Raw genomic sequence first — 22,231 nt, 5'->3', positions numbered from 1 at the left:
TCAACAACTCCCACTTTCTCTTAAATAACATCCAAATTCACTCCACAGCATGGCCTTCAATGCTCCAAAACATCTGTCCCCTCTTGCCTCTTCAGTCCCTCCCTTCCTCCTCTCCCCTCACTCACTCTGCTTCAGGCCCCTCTCCCTGAGCACTCCTTGCTCAGCATGTTACGAGCTGGCTCCCTTTCTCACTCAAGCCCCAAAGCCAGCAAACATCACCTTTTCTGTCGGGTCTCTTCCCTTTAGAACACTTACTACACTCTGCTTATCCATTTGTTCATCAGCTTGTTGTCTCTAGATTATAAAGCTCCATGAGGGCAGAGTACTATCTGTCTTGTTTCCCACAAGATCCTTGGGACTTAGAACATTGCCCAGCACAAGCAAGGGTTCAATAAATAATTGTTGAGCAATAAATAAACTGATGGCTCAAGGAAAGAATTACTCCCTGAAGGAGAGAAGGGAAAGAAGGGGGGGGGGGGAGGAGAGAAAGAAGCAGCAGCAGAGAAAGCAGTAGAAAAAATAAAAATGTGAGTTGTTGCTAGGTAAATAATATTTACATTTATTTGTTAACAGATTTTCTAAAGGCTCTTTCAGATTTAATCCCCACTGAGCCAGAAAGCTACAATTGTGATTCATGCTCAGGAACAATGTCCCAGGTGGCTGGTCAGGCAACACTACTCACCCTTGGAAGCTGCAGGTCTTTAGTCAAAGGCCTTGTCTTCTCAGTCTGGAGCAGTCCTTCATTGCCCAAGGGCAGAATGGACTCCCTGGGGCTTTGCTTCTAACAACTTCCCCAATGATAAAGGAAGCAGTAACCCAGAGATTTCTGGTCTCCAAGGCACACATTTGCCAACATTATTTCATGCTGGCATCTATGGCCATGTGTCTTTTGATGTTCCATTCTTAAGAAGAGTGTGATCGTTTTGCAAAAACACACGTGTCCAAATCAAACATCTAGAGTACTTGAACCCAAAGGCAGCCTTGTTAACAGCTAGAAGTCCAGACCCTTGATTTACAATCCCCTCCTTTTATTTTACAATCTCTATGTTATTGAAGGTTTTTTAAAAATTATTTTCCTTTAGTGCATATCTGAGAAAATTACTCAAAATAGAAAATTTGTTAGTATTTTGAGCATACTATCTGAATTTTACATGCAAAAGCTGTTTAGTGAAATATATGTGATACATGCAATGTATTTTAAATGGCTGTCTGCTCCTTTTCTTTTCTCAAGTCACCTATCTAAGGGAGGAGTGCCATATGGGCAGAAATGGAAACTCTCTCAGATTATGAAAAATAGGGTCCAAATAATGGGCTCCTCATAATCAATGTAAGATTGTCAGCCAGGGTAAAATCAATTGGTTTTTCTATTTTGCAGGAGGCACCACATAATGACAATAATTGAAAGGTATTCAGTGCTTACCTGTACTTTGACATTTTCATAGCGGCTCACTCCAACAGTTTGATCAATAAAAAGAGAAACAAATTTTATTCCAACCCAATGGATGAGAAAATGAATCTCAAAGAGGTTAAGTGACTTATCCAGAGAGAACTAGCTCAGAATGGCTGAGCTGGGGCTCCAGCAGGGTTGTTTGACTTCAAGTCCAGCGCCCTTCCTACTTTGTTACACTGCCCAGAAGGACAGAGGCTTTTCTGAACATCTTAGGCATGAAAACTACACAAACCCATTAGAAATAATAACTAATATTTACCACTTGATGAGTACGTGTCAGTCTCGGTTTGTGACCTAAACCAAGATTCAACTGCCTGCTGACGCAAAAACCAAACTCATGAGACAGGTGCTGGTGAAAAAAGGAAATAGGTTTATTTAAGTGCTGGCATCTCAAGAAGATGGAGGACTCTTGTCCAAAGCCTATCTCAGAATCTCAGTGCAGGCAGGGGTTTTTATAGGGAAGGAGAGGAAAAGCAGAACAAAAAAATCAGGAGAAGGGGCTGTGGACCAGCAGTGTCCTTGTTGGTCCCATATCCTTAATGTTAGCATACTGGAATTGGTCACTGTTAGCCAAATTCCTGCAGTTGGGTGATCTGCATCAACCAAAGTCGTGGTCAAGGCTATTTCTTGTATAAGCAGGAAATGGAACTGCTGATGCCTGCAATATGCTTATAAGGAAACTATAAGTATATGAGTTCCTTTTATCGGTTTGTTAGTGTATTTTATTCTAATTCCATTTCATGGTTAGTCAGAATAGTAAAAAGCTTTTATTACTTGCTACATGTTCTTTCAACATTTATTGAGCATCTCTTCTATTAAGCCCTGTTCTGGCTGCTAGAGCTATAACAGTGGCCAGAATGGGAGGAAAGTAGCCTTGGCCTCACAGACCTTATGTTATAGATCAGGATTTCCCAGTGTGAGCACTGTTGATATATTGGGTGGATAGTTCTTTGGGGGAAAAGGTACAGAGCACTCTCTTGTGCATCATTGCCTCTAACCACCAAGATGCCAGTAGCACCTCACTACCAGTTATGAGAGCCCAAAATGTCTCCAGGCATTGTCAAATGTCCTGTGGTTGAGAACTGCTATTCTGGAGGGAACAACAGGTCAGTAAACAATTTTTTAAAAAAACAAAAACCACTTTGGGATTGCTGTCTCTCTCCTTGTTACCTGGTGACCCTCCTTCTTTTAAGGCTCATTTCTAATGTCATCTCCTTGTGCATCTCCGAAAGTTCTGGCCACAGCCTCCCACCCTTGCTGCTCCTCTGGCCCAGGATAGGCACCCACCACATGGCTGACCATTTCCCCAGAGAATGAGTGACAATGGGGCATGGATAGGACATGCAAGCTCAGCTCCAGGTCTGTAAAGGCAGCTGGGACCAGTCATAAACAACCTTCCCTAGTGGAATTGAAATTGATCCCATGAGCAGGAGGAAGCAAGTGCCATTTTCTTTTAAGCAGGAAATGGGATCAGATTTGAGTTTTGTAGAGCCAGTTCCCACAACACTGGAGGTGGGGGGATGGGAGGCAGTGGAGACAGTTGCAGCACTGTTTTGGCAATCTTTATGGAAATTGGTGAGGATCTGCCTGATCAAGCATGTGGGTGGAGAGGATAGGTCAGGCTGGGCAGGCTTTAATAAAGAAGGGTAAGCAAAACATGGTGACAGACGCTGAACACTAAAGTGGACAAGAATGATAGTGTCCTAGTATGGAAAGGACCTTAGGCTCCCTCCGCTTTTCTGCCTCTGCATGCAGGAATCCCTGAGCAGCATTTCAGACCAATGTCAGGATACCTGTTCAAATACCTCCCAAGATGCAGAGGCTGCCTCATAGATGGCTATTTCCAGTTCTGTGCTCAGTTCCCAGATCACTGCAACTTCCCACCTGGTCCTTATTTTTCTCTTTGGAACTACACAGGTGTCAGCCATCATATGTCCACCATATCTCCTTTTTTCCAGACCAGATACCACCAGCTTCTGACCCTTCACCAACTTGCTCACTTCCAGTTGGTCCCCAACACTTGGGGCTGCACATGATACAGCAGATGTGGCCTGTCTGGGGAGGAAGGCAGGGTTGACATCTACATTCTAAATAGAATGCTACAAGCGTGGGAGTGACTGCAGAATTGGCAGCTCATAGGACCCGCCCCTACACACACACACACACACACACACACACACACACACACACAGACAACATTAAAAAGTGAGCAAAAACTGTCAGGATCAACTTTGTTGTAACTCTGGAAAATAGGCAAAAATTTATAGCAAATAAGTGCATGTTGAATCAGAAAAGGGTGACTTAGAGAGTGTTTTTTAAAAATCTCTGTTAAGCTATAAGCTGACCACATGCTAAAGGAACAGAGACTTCCAAGAGCACACACAAGAATATAATCTTTAAGCAGATGCCTCCTAACACTGGCTTTGTTGGAAGCCAGGACCACAGTGTTTGCTAGTGTTTGATTTGTGGTCAACTCTACCCTTCCTTATGGCTTAATGATCAATCAGGGTTCCTGAACCCATGCATCTCAGTTCAGTTCATTTTTTTAATACAAGTGCTAGACATTATATAAATTCTATTGTATTTCATTTTATTTATTTAAGCCTCAAGGTTCCTGTTTTTATTTATTTATTTTAAATATATCATTATTGATTTCAGAGAGAGGAAGGGAGACGGAGAGGGAGAGATAGAAACATCAGTGATGAGAGAGTTGTCATTGATTGGCTGCTTCCTGCATACTCCCAACTGGGGATAGAGCCTGCAACCCAGGCATGTGCTTTGACTGAGAATCGAACCTCGATCTCCTGGATCCTAGGCCAATGCTCAACTGCTGAGCCACCTCCAGCTGGGCAGGCTCCTGTCTTTTAAACTCCTGAAATTTTTATTTTATATTCCATCTCATAAGCTATCCCTCCAAGATTTGTATTTTGGGTAATTTCTAAGGCATCCCGTCTTCCTTAAAATTATTGTTTGAAAAGTATTATCAGGAAAGGAGTAACACAGAGCCCCTGGCCCATCACTAGAGGCCTCCAATCAAATAACCTTATTGATACATTTTTTAATCAACTATGACCCACACCACAAATGTCTAACTCCTCAGAAGATTGTATTCAGAAAAGAAAATTAGTTTATTTTGGAAAATCCAAGATGGTGGTAGAATAAGTGGAAGCTACACTCACCTCCTTCAATGACCAAATTGAAATCACAGCTAAATTAAAGAACAATCATCCTGAATAACCAACTGACAGCTAGTTGAAACGGAGCCTCATAACCAACGATTCACAGAAGCAGCCACATCTAGACTAATTGGAAGGACAGAGATGTGAAAAAAGCTGGCCTTGCTCCTATGGGTGGTTGCTGAGGTTCTGGAGGCATACCTCAGCTGGAAGATTTATCCCTGAGAAGTGTGGGTTCCAATTCCTAAAGCAGCTCCCCAGCCCAGAGCACCAGAGCCAGGAAGAGGTGCCCACATAATATCTAGCTGTGAAAAGCAGTAAGGTTTCTGTCTGCCAGGGAGAAACAGGAGTCAGCTAGAGACACAGGTACCTTCTTAAAGGGCCAATGCACAAACTTTCATTCAGAGCTACTCCCTCTGAGCTCCAGTAGACTAGAGTCACGTGAGGAGAGTCTGAGGTTTGTGGTTCTGGGGAGAGATCTAAAGGGATAGAAGCCAGAATCCCTGTGCTGAGTCAATCTCTCATACCACAGATGCCATCTTTCTTGGGTGGAGCACTCTTCTCTGCATTTTATCAGCCTGGAGGAAAGCAAAGTCCCACCCTCAGAACTCCCTTTTGACTCACTCTGCAGAGCTTATGCCCTCTTGAGTCAGCTGCCTGGGCCAGGGTGTAGAGGTCTAGTCAGACTTGGGGGTGTCAGTGGCTGAGTTGAGTGGCTTTGAGGAGGGGACCATTTCCCCCACTTTCCTGCAAACCTGACTTCCCTCTCATGGGAGATCCACTAAAACCACCTTTCAGGCTTCCGGCAAGCACACCTTCAGGGCTCTGGAGTCCCCACCCACTCAAATCCTAGTCGCTCTGCCCTGCCGACTTTGGGCAAAGTGAAAGACAGACTGATTTATGTGGCTTTGGTGTCAGGGCCACACATCCCCCTTCCTTGAAGCCTGAGCAGCATGTCCCCCTCACTGGACAACCACTGGCCACTACCTGGTGACTCACTGTGAACCTACCTGATGCACCTTGAGTACCACAAGAGGCTCTTTCAGTGACTTAGCCTGACAGGCAGCCAGCAGGCAGAGGCAGGCAGAGGCAAATCTAGGGGTACCTTGGGACTTTTGTTGACATGCCCCTGGCCTGGTGTTGGTAAAAGTAAGTGTTGGAGTGTAGCTTGATCTTTCCAGCACACACCAGGCCAGCAAGGTAGCCACAAACTATGGATCACTTATAACTCCCAATAGCTTCCCCAGGGTCACTCACAGGCACCATCTTACAGTTGTCTGCAGTAGAGTCCTTCCCAAGAGACCCGGAACCAGCACACCCAGTGGAGAGTTTCAAACAACATCAGAGCAGAATCCAATAAGCCTCACAAGCAGCGTATCCAAAGGGAGACCTCAGAAGGCTCCAAACCCTGCTGGGGTGAATTCTGCTTCATGTGGTCACCACCTGCACAGCAGCTCACATGCTATGGTGGGGGGCTGAGCCTCACAGCCAACCAGCCTGAAATTAGACTTCACACACAAATGGGCCAATTGCAATCCAGAATCAATTACTACACAATGGCCCACATAACCCACAAAAGGCACATTCCTAGAGCACCCATCTCAGGTGATCAAGTAGACTGCACTACTTGATCCCCAGGTACTGACTACATAAGGCCAACCCACAAAGACTGGGAGTCATAGCAGATCTATCTAATACATATAAACAAACACAAAGAGGCAGCAAAATGGGGAGACAAAGAAACAAGCCACAAATAAAAGAATAGAAAAGTCTCCCAAACAAAAGTTAATTGAAATGGATGCAAGCAATTTATCAGATATAGAGTTCAATATAATGGCTATCAGGATGTTCAACAGCATGAAAAATGACATAGAAACCAAATAAAAGGACCAGGCAAAAATGAAGACTGCAATATCTGAAATGAAGAATACACTGGAAGGATTAACAGTAAGTTGGATGAAGCAGAAGATCGAATCAATAATTTGGAAGACAAGGTAGAAAAAAATAGCCAATAAGAGTAGCAAAAAGAACAAAGAATTTTTAAAAATAAGGACAATTTAAGAGACGTTTGAGACAACATGACATATAACAAAAGAGACATCATAGGGGTACCAGACGGAGAAGAGAGAGAACAAAGAATGAAGAACCTATTTGAAGAAATAATGACCAGCAATGTCCCCAGGAAAAGGAAAGAAGGAAAAAGACACACAAGCCCAGGAAGCAAAGAGAGTCCCAAACAAGATGAACCCAAAGAGGCCCCACCAAGACACATCATAATGAAAATGGCAAAGGTTAAAGACAAAAAGAGAATCTTAAAAGCCACAAGAAACTGGAGATTAAAGATGGTGGCGGACTGAGTGGAAGCTACACTGATACTCTCCCTGGACCAAACTGGGATTACAACTAAAATATAGAAAAACCATCCTGAATAATCAACTGCAACTGAAGACGAGCTGGAGAGCACCCTCACAACCAAGGAGGAAAAGTGGAGGCCACATAGAGACTGGCAAGAAGTGCGGAAGCAAGAGAGGGCTGGCTGGGCTCCCACGGGCAGCAGCTGAAGGTTCAGAGGGAGATCTCAGCTGTGAGGGGGTTCTCACTGAGGACTCTGAGGCCTAAACCCAGGCTGTGCTTCCCAGCCAAGAGCACCAGAACTGAGAAAGGTGCCCACATAACATCTGGCTGTGAAAAGCAGCAGGGTTTCTGTCTTCGAGAGAGAGATGGCTGGAAATGCAGGCACCCCCTTAAAGAGCCAACACATAAAGTTTGGTGTGCAGCCACCCACCCTGGGCTCCAGCAGAGGGAAGGCAGAGTGGACTGGAGCTGTGTAAGGAGAATATAGGGTTATGGGCTCTGGAGATAGAGCTCAGAGGGCACTCCTCTGGATTCCTGTGCCAAGTCATTCCCCATGCTGCAGAGGATGTCTTTCTTAGGCAGACATTTTGCTGCTTTTGCCTGGGGGGTAAGCAATTGTCCCAACCTGCTGGAAAACCTCTTGCCCTACCACGTGGAGTTTCTACAGCCCAAGGCTCATTAAGAGAATCAGATTAATCAGCCTGCAGGCAGAAGCAGACCTCGCAGTCCTCTGAGTCTTTGCCTGATCTGCTTCTGTACTCTGGCCTTGGAAAAGCAGACTTGGATGTGCATCTTGGTCCTGTCCAAATGCACCCAGTCCCAGCAGAGGAGACCTCAAGCCAATGGTTGTTAATAGCTCCAAACAGGGTAGTCAGGGCCAGTCACAAACTGTGTCTGACATCAGCCTACACCAGAGATCCTCCAAAAAGACTGAGAGTCCTAGAAGGGCTACCTAATACATAGAAACAAATCCAAAGAGGCAGCCAAAATGGGGAGATTAAAAAAAACATACCCCAAATGAAAGAACAAGAGAAGTCTCCAAGAAAAGAGCTAAATGAAATGGAGATAAGCAATCTATCAGATATAGAGTTCAGAATGCTTATTGTAAGGGTTCTCAAAGCATGAAGAAAGATATGAAAACTATGAGAAATTAAGAATAACATAGCAAAAATAAAGAATACGTTGGAAGGAATAAACAGCAGATTAGAGGAAGCTGAGGATCGGATCAGTGGATGAGAAGACAGGGTAGAAAAAAATCACTCAGAGATAAAAAAAAACAAAAAACAATGACAACAATTAAAAAACAGGAAGACAGTCTAAGTAAGCTGTGGGGCAACATGAAACGTAACAATATTCACATCATAGAAGTGCCAGAGAAGGTTAAAAGTAAGCAAAGGTTAAAGAACCTGTTTGAAGAAATAATGGCAGAAAACATCCCTAACCTGGTCAAGGAAAAAGTCACACAAGTTCAGGAGGCACAGAGAGTCCCAAGCAAGAACCCAAAGAGGCCCAAGCCCAGACACATTATAATTAAAATGCCAAAAATTCAAGACAAAGAGAATCTTAAAGGCAGCAAGAGAAAAGCAATCTGTTACCTACAAAAGAGCCCCCATAAGGCTGTCAGCTGACTTCTCATCAGAAACTCTACAGACCAGAAGGGAATGGCATGAAGTATTAAAGGTAATGCAAAACAAGGATCTGAAACCAAGACTACTCTATCCAGCAAGGCTATCATTCAAAATTGAAGGTGAAATAAAGAGCTTCCCAGACAAAAAAAGGCTAAAGGAGTTTATCATCACCAAACCAGCATTGCAAGAAATGTTAAAGGGACTGCTGTAATAATAAGAAGAAACAGAGAAACATAGGCATAAAGAATTAAAATGGCAATAAATAAGACCTATCAATAATAACCCTAAGGACTTTAAGGGAGCGATCAACAGAAATAGTGATAATTGTGGACTTTAAACATCCCACTGACTTCACTGCATAGATCTTCCAGACAAAAAGTCAACATAGAAACAGTGACTCTAAATGGCATACTAGATCAGATGGATTTGATTGATATTTACAGAACATTTCACCTCAAAGTTGCATAATATACATTCCTCTCAAATACACATGGGTCATTCTCAAAGATAGACCACATGTTAGGACACAAAACAAGTCTCTACAAGGTCAAGAAGACTGAAGTCACATCAAGCATCTCAGATCACAGTGGCATGAAATTAGAAATCAACTACAGTAAAAACACTCAAAAACATTCAAACACATAGAGGCTAAATGGGTTACCAATAAGATTAAGAAAGAAATCAAAAACTTCCTCAAAACAAATGAAAATGAACACACAACCCAAAATATATGGGACACAGTGACAGCAGTCCTAAGGGGGAAGTTCATAGCACTGGAGGCCTACCTAAAAACAAAAAGGGAGCCCGGCCGGGCATGGCTCAGCGGTTGAGTGTCGACCTAGGATCCAGGAGACCGAGGTTCGATTCCTGGTCAGGGCACATGCCCAGGTTGAGGGCTCGATCTCCAATGACTCTCTCATCATTGGTGTTTCTATCTCTCTCTCCCTCTCCTATTCTCTCTCTGAGATCAGTAAAGATATATGAAAAAAAAATTAAAAAGAAAAATTTTTAGTAAACTGTCTAACCCTACAACTTAAAGAATTAGAAAGCTCCCCTGTGGGGCTGTCTGGACCATGGCTTTTGTTTGCTGGGAGGTTTTTTTATTGTTGCTTCAATTTCATCAGTTGTTATTAGGCTATTCAGGTTTTCTGATTCTTCCTGATTCAGATTTACATGATCTCACTTATATGTGGAATCTAATAAACAAAATAGACTGAGGAACAAAATAGATCCAGAGACATAGAAGCATGGAACAGACTGATGAATCTCAGAGGGAAAGCGAGGGTGGGGGAGTTGGTGGGGAGAGATTAATCAAAGAATTTATATGCATATATGCATAACCCATGGACACAGACAATAGTGTGGTGAAGGCCTGGGAGCATGGAGGAGGATGAGGGATAGAAGGGGAAAAAATGGGGCATATCTGTAATACTTTCAGCCATAAAGACAAATTTAAAAAAAAAGAAGCCACAAGAGAAAGACATTTATTTACCTACAAGGGAGCTTCCATAAAACTGTCAGTTTATTTCTTAACAGGAACATTTCAGGACAGAAGGGATTGGTATGAAATATTCAAAGTGATAAAAAGCATCGTAGCCGGTTTGGCTCAGTGGTTAGGGGGTCAGCCCACGGACTGAAGGGTCTCAGGTTTGATTCCAGTCAAGGACATATACATTGGTTCCAGGCTCAGTCCTTGATCTGTCAGGGTGAATACAGGACACAACCAATCAATGTGTCTCTCTCTCGCTCTCTCTCTCACTTTCTTCCACTCTCTCTGAAAAACAATGGAGAAAATATCCTCTGGTGAAGATTTAAAAAATAAATAAACAACCCAATGAAAAGCAAGGACCTACAACTAAGACTACTTTACCAAGCAAGTCTGTCATTTAAAATTGAAAGAGAAATAAAGAACTTCCCAGACATAAAGCTAAAGGAGTTTATTACCACCAAACCAACATTACAAAAAATGTTAAAGGGCCTGCTGAAAGAAGGAGAAGAAGGAGAAGAAACAGAAAACCACAGATGAAAGAATAAAAAGGCAATAAATAAGTACCTATCAATAATCACTTTAAATGTAAATGGCTTAAATGTTCCAATCAAAAGACATAGGGTAGCTGAATCAATAAAAAAACAAGAGCAATATATATACTGTCTATAAGAGACCCACCTCAGAATGAAAGATACACACAGACTAAAAGTAAAGGGATGGAGGAAGATATTTCATGAAAATGAAAATGAAAAGAAATCTGGGGTAGCAATACTTATACAAAATAGACTTTAAAACAAAAGCTATAGTAAGTGACAAAGAAGCATAGCACATGATGATAAAGGGAGCAATCCAACATGAGTATATAACCCTTGTAAACATTTATGCACCCAGCATAGGAGCAACTAAATATGTAATAAAGTCATATATGGGGTCTTAACACCCCATTGAACAAAACAAGTCTCAATAAATTTAAGAAAAATGAAATCATATGAACTATCTCCTCTTACCATAAAGGGTATGAAAACAGAAATCAATTACAAGAAAAAACTGACAAACACACAAACACATGGAGGATAAATAATATGTTACTAAACAGTGACTGGGTTTAACAATGAGATCAAGGAAGAAATCAAAAGACACCTTGAAACAAATGAAAATGAGAACAGAACAACCCCGAATCTATGGGACACAGCAAAAGCAGTCCTAAGGGGGAAATTCATAGCATTACAGGCCTATTTCAAGAAACAAGAAAAAATCCCAAATAAGCATGTAACATTACACTTAAAGGGACTTGAAAAAGAACAACAAACAAAGCCCAAACTGAGTAGAAGGAAGGAAATATAATAAAGATCAGAGCAGAAATAAATGACGTGGAGACTAAAAAAACAATACAAAAGATTAATGAAACCAAGAGCTGATTCGTTGAAAAGATAAACAAGATTGACAAACCTTTAACCAGACTCATCAAGCAAAAAGGAGAGAGGACTGAAAATCAGAAATGAAAGAGAAGTAACAACTGACACCAAAGAAATACAAAATGTTGTAAGAAAATATTATGAACAACTATATGCCAACAAATTGAATAATCTGGAACAAATGGATAAATTCCTAGAAACGTACAATCTTCCAAAACTGAATCATGAAGAAACAGAGAATCTGAATAGATACATTACAATCAGTGAAATTGGAGCAGAAATCAAAAAACTCCCAGCAAACAAAAATCCTGGAACAGATGACTTCAAAGGTATATTTTGCCAAACATTCAAAGAACTAGCACACCCTGTCCAGTGTGGTTCAGCCGGTTAGAGAATTGGCCTGGGCACCAAAGGATCATGGGTTCGATTTCTGGTCAAGGACAGGTACCTGGGTTGCAGGTTCAATTTCTGGTCCCTGTCAAGGCGTGTGCGGGAGGCAACCAATTAATGTGTCTCTCTCACATCTGATGTTTCTCTCTCTCTTTCTACCTGTCTCTTTCCCCCCATCTCCACTCTAAAAGTCAATGGAAAAAATATCCTTAGGTAAGGATTAACAAAAAGGAGGAGGAGGAGCGGAAGAATTAACACCTATCCTTCTCAAACTATTTCAAAAAATTCAATAGAGGGAAGACTCTAAAGCTCATTTTATGAGACCAGCATCATCCTAATTCCAAAACCAGATAAAGACACTACAAAGAAAGAAAATTATAGGCCAATATCCCTGACGAACATAGATGCTAAAATATTCAGCAACGTATTAGCAAATCAGATCCTGAAATACATTAGAAAGATCGTACACAATGATTAAGTGGGATTTATTCTGGGGATGTGAGGTTGGTACAATAACCACAAATCAATAAACGTGATACACCACATAAACAAAATGAAGGGTAAAAACCACATCATCATAACAATAGATACAGAAAAGGCATTTGATAAAATCCAGCACCCATTCATGGTAAATACTCTCAGAAAAGTGGGAATAGAGAGAACATATCTCAACGTAATAACAGCCATATATAACAAACCCACAGCCGACGTCATACTCAATGGGCAAAAACTACAAGCGTTTCCCTTAAGATCAGGAATAAGACAGGAATGTCCACTTTCACCACTTTTAACACAGTACTGGAAGTCCTAGCCACAGCAATCAGACAAGAAGAAATGAAAGGCATCCAAATTGGAAAAGAGTAAGTAAAATTTTCATTATTTGCAGATGACATTCTATATAGAGAGAATGCTAACAATTCCACCAAAAAACTCTTAGATTTGATAAAAGAATGCAATAAAATACAGAGATACAAAATAAATATACAGAAATCAGTTGCATTTTTATACATCAATAATGAGCTATCAGAATGGGAATCTAAGAAAACAATCCCATTTATAATTGCCTCAAAAAGAATAAAATATCTAAAGATAAATTTAACCAAAGATGAAAAAGATCTGTACTTGGAAAATTATAAGACACTGAAGATAAAAATTGAAGAACATACAACTAAGTGGAAGCATATACTGTGTTCATGGATAGGGATAATTAACATCATTAAAATGTCCATACTACCCAAAGCACTCTATAGATTCAATGCAATTCTTATCAAGATACCAATGGTGCTTTTCACAGATCTAGAACAAATATTACAAAAATTTATAAGGAGCCATAAAGGACCCCAAATAGCCATAGAAATCTTGAGACAAAAGAACAAAGTTAGAGGTATCACGCTACCTGATATCAAACTATACTACAAGGCCATAGTAGTCAAAACAGCATAGTACTGGCATAAAAACAGACATAGATTAATAGAACCAAATAGAGAGCCCAGACATAAAACCATGTTTTTATAGTCAATTAATATTTGACAAAGGAGGCAAAAACATACAATGTGTAAAGATAGTTTATTCAATAAATATTATTGGGAAAATAGGAAAGATACACCACTTTCTTACACCATACACAAAAGTAAATTCAAAATGAGTTGAAGACTTAACTGTTAGACTCAATACCATAAATTTCCTAGAAGAAAACATAGGTCATAAAATCTCGGACATTTCTTCTAGCAATATTTTTCCTGATATATCTCCTCGGGCAAAAGGAAAAATAAACAAATGGGACTACATCAAACTAAAAAATTTTTCACAGCAAAGGAAACCATCAACAGAATGAAAAGACAGCCCACTGAATGGGAGAACATATACACCAATGATACATCTGACAAGGGGTTAATACCTAAAATTTATAAAGAGCTTTAAATCTCAACACCAAAAAACAAAACAAAACAAAATCCAATTTAAAAATGGGCAAAGGACCTGAATAGACATTCTCCAAAGAGGACATACAGATGGCCAATAGCCATATGAAAAGATGCTCAACATCACTAATTATCAGAGAGATGCAAATTAAGACCATAATGAGCTATTACCTTGTAGTTGTCAGAATAGCTATCATCAGTTAATCAACAAGTGCCGGTGAGGGTTCGGAGAAAAGGGAACTGTCGTGCACTGTGGGTGGGAATGCAGACTGGTGCAGCCACTATGGAAAACAGTATGGAATTACTTCAAAAAATTAAAAACAGAACTGCCTTGTGACCCAGGGATTTCACTTTTCAAAATATATCCAAAGAAACCCAAATCAGTAATTTGAAAGAATATATGCACCCCTATGTTCATAGCAGTGTTACTTACAATAGCCAAGATTTGGAAGCAGCCCACGTGTCAACTAGCGGATGAGCAGATAAAAAGGCTGTGATACATTCACACAGTGGAATACTGCTTGACCATAAAAAGAAGGAAATGTTACCCTTTGTGACAGCCTGGAGGGACCAGGAAAGCATTATGCTCAGTGAAATAAGCAAGTCAGAGAAAGACACACACCATACGATTTCAGTCATATGTGAAATCTAATGAACAAAATAAACTAACAAAAAAATAGAAATAGACTTATAGAGAGCAGACTGACAGCTGTCAGAGGGGAGGTGGGTTGGGGGCTGGGTGAAAAAGGTGATGGGATTAAGCCAAAATAGAAAAAGCTCAGAGATGGACAATAAATAGTATGATGATTACCAGAGGGAAAGGGGGATGGGGAGAGGTAGAACAGGGTAAAGGGGGGATAAATAGCAATGGAAGGAGACTTGACTTGGGGTAGTGAACACACAATATCCAGATGATATATTATAGAATTGTACACCTGAAGTCTATATAATTTTATTAACCAATGTCACCCCAATAAATTCAATAAAAAAGAAAAATATTTTTAAATAAATAAAAAAAGAAAATTAGTTTATTTTGGCTCAACTTACTTGTTTAAAAATCTACTCCAGAATCTTCAGAAAATTGACCTCATTTGAAAGGATTTTAGTTTTCTAAATCTCTCTCTTTCCCCTCTTAGAACACTGAGCAAACGCTGTCTCTCTCCAGTCCTCCGGGCCCTCCACCCGAAGACAGCGCCTGCCTGCGAGGTCCTGCCTGCAGGCCTGGCGCCTGCAGGAGCTGTGGGGGTGAGTGCAGAAGCCCGTTCCCAGTGGTGAAGAGCTCACAGAGGAGCCACAGATTCCTCTGGTGGGACAAATGAATGGCTTCGAGTCATCCTCCTGATAGAAAAAGGAGAAGACTCTCATCCCTCATCCGTGTGCACCAGTCACGCCTGTGCCTTGAGACCCCGCTTACTCACCACCTCCCACTCCTTTCTCCAGCCAGAAGGGATCTTTCATAATTTAAAGAACTCCCATAATACTTGATTTCTGCCTACGCTGAAGGCTCGGTGCACATTTAAAGGTGAAGACTGCATGGAGAGCTGGGCTCACATCCGCACTGCGCCATTTACCAGCTCTTAGTTTCTTCCCGTCTAAAATGGGAATAACATTCGTACCTGCCTCGTAGAGTTACCAGCAGATTAAATGTGATAACGCTGTAAGCATAGTGCTCGGCATTTAGAACTTACGTTATCTCTTCTCTTATGAAAAGCCCAGGGTGGCACAGCCAGAAACCAACCCAACCACCTTGATAGAGATGGTGGCTGGAGTGGAGGCCAATTATGCAGCAACCAGCAGGAGGAAAGGGCCGAAAGAATTACGGTTAATGCCAAACCCTTAGCCAATGCCACTGCTTACTTAGCATTATATGAAAACAAAATTCTATTTGTTAACAGGACACACAGCCAGCCTTTCGGTTACTTGCAGTTTCCCCTTTTAGCCAGACTCAAGCCATTAACTAGATATGATTTGTTAGAAGTTGCATCTCCATTTAAGGAAATCAGAAATTCGTAGCACACACATGGGGTGTATATGTCTGTATGAGCGTGTATGCATGTGTGTGCGTGTGCCCTCCCTCAGGTGCCTTCAGAAAAGTTCAAGCCGTTTGTTCACAAGCCAACCCTGCGCCTCGTTGTGGGCATAGGAAGGCAGCCGCAGCAGGTGTTTCTGGCGGGACAGCTGTGTCGGTGGGGCCACACACCCCTTCCACATGTTCAGGTGCTAAGCTGCTGGTCGCCTCCTTGCTGGCTGAAGGAGAGGCCACAGCAACGGCCAGCATTGCAGGTGTGGGCTCCACAGTGTCAAGATGCCCGGGGACACCTTAAGAAGGGAAAGGAACACCCAGGTACAGGGCAGTTGGTGAGGGAGGGAGCCAGGAAATACTCAAAGGTTCGACCTGTAATTCAAAGCAGGATCAAAAGCCCAGGGAGTGGGTGGCTCACGCTCTTGTCTTCCCCAGGCCCTGGGGACGTACAAGCACAGTTGGAAAATCTCCAGGGCTCCCTCAGAGGCCAGGGAGCCAACCAGCACTGCACAGGGGAGGGGTGCGACAGTGCAGCCCCATGGAAAAGGCACCGTTGGCCCTCAGGTTGCCGCGGGGGGATGGGAGCTGCATACTCAGGCAGGTGGACAGGCAGGAAAGCGCTGAAGAGAGAGAAGGGGTGGGGAGATGCGAAGGGGTGGCTCCTGTCCTGAGACAGCAGGACCCGGCTCTCCCAGCACATCTGTGCACCCTCCCTCCCCTGGCGTGCAGCCTGGCACAGGGCAGCGTGGGTGGGTGGGCTGCCCGGGACGGCAGCGGCTCTGTCTGCACAGGTGGTCGGCCTGAGGCAGACAGATGCAAGAGATGCCAACACCCTCCTGCCGGCACCGTCCCAGCACCCAGGATCCAAAAGCTTCTGGATTTTTTCCCTGGGGTAGGAAAGCGGTCTTGCACCACACTCAGTTACACAAGAGGGCAGTGTGGGGAAGGGTCTGCTCTGAAAGGATGCTGTGAAGTGAGACCAGCTTGCCCAGGTCTAGAAACCTGCTTCCTCCAAGCCTTAGCTATCCCGTCTGCATGTGTCAAGTGCTTCCAGCTAAATAGGGACTGTGGGGGTGTCAGGGAACCTTTCAGGGTGCTGGAAACCTTTTGTTCTGATCTGGTTGGTGGTTACCTGGGCGCATATGCAGGTGACCACTCACCCAGCGCCACACACAAGATTGCGGCACTTTGTGAACAAATAAAGGACAGCTGTAGAAATCAGTGGGGGAGGTGGCCTGGTGTGGTCTCATTTAAGGGACCCAGGGAGCGTCTTCTCCCCACCTGCGTTTATTTCACTCTCATCCACCATCGTCTGGAAATTCTACTCTTACAAATGAACGCCTTGGCTGAAAGCTCTGTCTTTGGTTGGCACAGTAGGAAGAATAGCTTGTCTCCTTAGAGGAGAGATGGTGAGGGGTGGGGAGGGACAACTGAAAATACGTTTCCCACATCACAACTTTGCCCAAAACAGACCCTGTGAAAAGCTCTGCTCCTCCCTCTGGGGGAGGGAAAGCAGGTCAAGAAGCAAGCGTCCCTGCCTGGCCCCCAACGAGAGGAGTTGGGAACTGGAAGACCTCAGGGGGCCAAGGACTGAGGGACGACAGCAGGGCTGGGGTTCGGGACCCTGAGGGCCGCCGCCCTTGCTGCTTGGGGGTGGACCTCCGCTCAGAGCCCGCTCTCTGCCTGAACGACCAAGCGAGCAAGCCCCCCAGCTCAGCAACTTCAAACCCAGGCTCTGGAGGGAAGGCCGTCACCCACCTTTTGAGAATGGATTAAGTACTTTTTATGCCCCAAATCGTATCCCCCCATGTATAGGAGTAGTATCCTTACTAGAAAATTCATAATATCCAGAGTTATGATGAACTGAGGAATACTTAAAATTTTTTTGCATTTATCAGCCATGACAATACCTACTTGTGTTTGCAAAATTGTTCTGCATACGTCTGTGAGGCGAACGGCTTCTGTCTGCGGCTAACCCTGCCCCTCCCTTGTCAAGGGGTCAGCGGAGACCCAGGGCTGAGTATGAAGGCAACAGAGCTGCTGATGCCAACCAACGGAGCTGCGGAGGACGACTTCAAGGGAAGGCAGCCCAGCAATGGCACCTGACGCAGAGCAAATCTCCCTGTGCTGAACGAGGCCCTCGGCTTTCCATTAGCAGAGATCTTTTCCAAACATACCTAGAATTTCCCAGAAATGTTGCTTTAAGTCCAGCTTAAGCATGGGGATCCTTGTGTGCAGGGGTGTGCACAAGTACACACACACACTCACCAAGAGACCCTGCCCCGCTGTTAGGGACAGCACGTGCAGAGGACAGCCTTCTAGGACCTAAGAAATTTGCATCCTCTAGACTCACTGGTAATGGAGAGGGGTGAGGGCGCCATCTGAAACTCAGGGGAGAGGGGCGCCCAGCAGCCCTCCTGGAGGCCGCACCTAGCTCAGAGCAGGGCAGCAGTGCTGGGCAGACGCCAGGGCACTGGTCTTCGTCAGGAGAGCTGGGCTGGATTCCTGGGACCTGGGGCCAGGCCCCACCTCAGGCCTGTTTCCTTGTCTGGCCATACAACCTGCATCTCTAAGATCTTCGGAACGCTAAGGTTCTCTGGCTTTACTGTTTCAAAGCAGATGAGAAGAACTTCAGCAATATTCCTAGAACCCCAAGGAGTCACAAAAGAAATAAAGCAAAAACCCAGGCAGGATGTGTGATAGCAACTTTCCTTTCGTCTAGGCTTTGAGAAAACAGCTTGGAGGCTGCTGAGTCCGCCAGCTCAGGGAGGCCAGCCACGCTGGCGGAAGTGTGCAGGCCTCAAACTGTCTGTGAGGGCTTGAGGATGTTGAAAACCACTGTCAACATCATGGCTGAAAAGAAAGCCTGCCCTAAGAAAATCACATATATGCAGAGGACAGACAATAAGTTTCTTTATACTTAGTTCTTCCTTAGAAATAAATGGAGCAGGTTTAAAGGGCTGTTATTGGAAGGACATTCTCTCCCCTGAAAATATCAGCACTCGCTTCCTGGGGTGCTGGGGCTATGAATGGTCTTTGTCTTTTTATATCTTTTTTGTTTTTTCTAAATTTTCTATAATGAGCATGTGAATTAACTATGGGTGCAGAGTTGCAATTGGACCTTTAATACCAGAGAAAATTATAAAATGTTAGAAAGATGTTAAAGGCCCAAAAGTAGAGCCATCATCTAGCAACACATGGGGGTAACCGAGGCCCAAAGAGACCCATGGGTCATCCTGGGACTGGTGTCCTGCCCTGTGCAGCCGGAGCAGAACAGCTCTCCCTTGGGACATGTGTCCTGCTCTACCACTTTCTGCAACTGATGCTAATTTTACTAGATCTTTATAACTTAGGAAACTGACTGGTCTATTCACAAAGTTCTCAGAGGGCTACAGAGAGATGCAAGTGGGGTAAAAGCAGAGCAGACTCATCCAGGCAGGGCTGGGAGGTGGCAGGCGGAGAGCAGGAGCTCCCCACTTAGTAAAATGAGGAAATACTGGCACGTGGAAGCTGGGTCAACAATCAGTCTTGTTCTTCACTTATTCCAAAGGCACATCCATGCAGCATGTAATCAATGTGGAACTAGACAAACTGACTGGGCCAAGGAGACAGATGTTTTCAGCTCCCAACAGCTCAGTTCCTTGTTTCTATATTTTCAGCTTCTAAATACATGCATTAAATTCTCCATTTTTAATCAGCTGTAACTGCACAACGTTCTAAGGATTTAGTCAGCTTGTCTCAAAATATTTAACTCCCAGGTGGACCCACAGCCTTCATCAGATGAGGGAGAGCGGGTCCGGGGAGGCAGTCTCTGGGGGAGCCCAAGGGACCTGGGTCAGTCCCAACAGCCAGGGCTAGGGTGATGACCTCACTCAGGCTTGAGGGCAGCCGAATGCTACCCACTGCCCCTGACGCTCTGGGGCACCACAGCTATTGCACCAGCGCCCCTCCCTCCTCTGCATTGCAGGGCTGGGAGCCATAACTGCATTTCCCAGGCTCCAGGTTCTGCCAGCAAGACACATGGCCATCAGGTGTGCGTCACACCAGGGAACAGGGCCCTCATCCTGCAGCTGAATGGCAGAAGCGCAAGCCCAGCAGACAAGGTGTTTTCGGTGCTGGGTCTCACATCCCAGTGCCCTCAAATATGTGGTGATGGCAGTGCTTGGCAGGAGTGTGCAGCTCCTGGAGAACGGTCCTGGGGTCTGGCCTTGACACTCATGGTTGGGGCGGGGAGCGCCTAACTTCTGAGTCTCTGGTGATTTTGTGGGTTCCTAATTCCTTGAAACTACATCTTGACCAAAACCCACTCACATGACCAAGCTGCGGATGAGGGTCCTCTAGCACCCTTTCCCTCCAGCACGATGCAGCCGGGGGTTCCTGTGTCCCGCACTGTCCACTTCCCGCTGTTCCTTCCCCTGTCTGTACCACCCACCTCATGGCTCGGCTGCTGTGTCCTGCCTCCCACTGGACATGTTCACTGTGCTCATGACAGAGGCCACCGTGGCTCTGCCCCTACTGACTGCCCCTCGCTGGCCTCCTGAAAAGCCACCTTTCTATATCCCTCCCCCTAAGCCCTGCCTTAGAGACCAGCTCTGTTCTCTCTTTCCCTCTGATACCTCCACCCCAATCAATCCCACCCTTCTGACTCTTTGCAGGCCCAAAGTATTTGTTGTAATTGCCCAGGCTATAAAAATGATCATTCCCACCTGGCTGGCATGGCTCAGTGGTTGAGCATCAACCTATGATCCAGGAGATCACAGTTCCTTTCCCAGTCAGGGCACATACCCAGGTTGTGGACTCAATCCCCGGCAGGGCGCATGCAGGAGGCAGCCAATCAATGACTCTCATCATGGATGTTTCTATCTCCCTCTCCCTCTCCCTTCCTCTCTCTGAAATATTTTTTTTAAAAAAAAGATCATTCCCAAATCCTGATGGGACACTCACTGTTCTGACAGGGCATTGCCCAAGGGCATTCTGGCACAACCGCCGAGCAAGAACTGTGCTGGTCAATGGTTTAATGAGTCACATCACAAAAATGGTGACATAGTGCAGAATAATGGAAGGACTGGTGGACAGGGCACGGTGCCGAGCTTGGGATAGAATTACTGACTAAACTCCACACTTACACAAACATCTCAGGCCAGCTGCATAATTGCCTCTTTGCATCCCAAGGGCCTATAAACATCTCAGGAAATCATTCCTGAGGCCATAACACAGAGCTTCCCAGATGCAGCCTTTCCTGAGGGCAGTGTGGCACCATCAGGGGGTAAATTCACTGCCCTGTGGAGGGGTCCTTTGAGAGAGGGCAGGGCTAGCAGTGCAGTGCACCTTGGCAAAAACTACAGAAAGTGGGTCTTTAAAAAGCAAGGTTAACCTCTGATGCTTCCAATCTGGCTGCAGCTGCCTCTTAAGCCAGCACCCTCTTCACACTGCAGCGAAATGGCCAGAGGATGAATGGGACCATTTATCACACGCAGCGCTGAGAGCTATTCAACCCTCAGCATGCAGATGGGGAGCTTTGAGGCAGAGTCCCCCGACCCCCACCCCCACCAGCCAGGGCCAGCGGGAGCTGTGCACAGCATGGGCCTCGAGGGCTCTGCTGCCAGCAGACAGGCAAGCTGTGGCTTCCTGGCACCTGGCTGGCCTAGGACCATCACCCAGTGGCCCTCAAGCCTACAGGGCCCCCAAGCCATCTCTAGTTTAAGTTTAGGCAGAAAATTCTCCTCCAGCCACCACGCAGCCCCACAGCAGCTGCGCAGGCCTCTCCTTGCCCTACAAGCACTTAATGAGCGTAATGAGTAACTTCTGAAGTGATCATTACCATCTTCTTGGACAGCTATTAAGTACCTAGTTAGAGCGGTGCTGGAGCTGCACAAGGATGCAGCCAGACAGCCCCAGACAAGAGAGCACACGCAGAGGATGCGGGGACTGTGGGAGGCCAGCACTGGGAAGCAGCGTCCATCCTCACGTCCGTGCAGGCTGAGGAGGGGCTGGGGTGCCCTGCCACCATCCAGAACCAAGCTCAGCTGCCTGCTGCTTAGAAAGTGAAAGCATCTAAGGAGACTGAAAGGCAAAGGGCAGAAGTTTGATTTCATCTCAACTTCTCTCACAGTCGACTAGCTACTGAATGGCCCAAGGTCCACCAGTGAAAGTGACTCTACCACAAAGATCGGTGGGTGGAGAGACGCCTTGGAGGGATCTGAAGAGGGCTTTGCCCTTCACCTCCACCATTCACTTGTGACCCTTAGGCACATAAAATTTATTAGATCACGATTATCCTACTGTATATGTCAGAGTCAAGGACGTAACTGTCATTCATCACTAAGACCTATTAGAAAGAGTCATTTATGTCCCTGAAAATATGGAAATCCAGTTCTCCATACATA

Source organism: Miniopterus natalensis, chromosome 9 (genome assembly GCF_054644295.1).
Source record: "Miniopterus natalensis isolate mMinNat1 chromosome 9, mMinNat1.hap1, whole genome shotgun sequence".
NCBI classification, from domain to species: domain Eukaryota; kingdom Metazoa; phylum Chordata; class Mammalia; order Chiroptera; family Miniopteridae; genus Miniopterus; species Miniopterus natalensis.
This window is presented reverse-complemented; position numbering follows the sequence as displayed.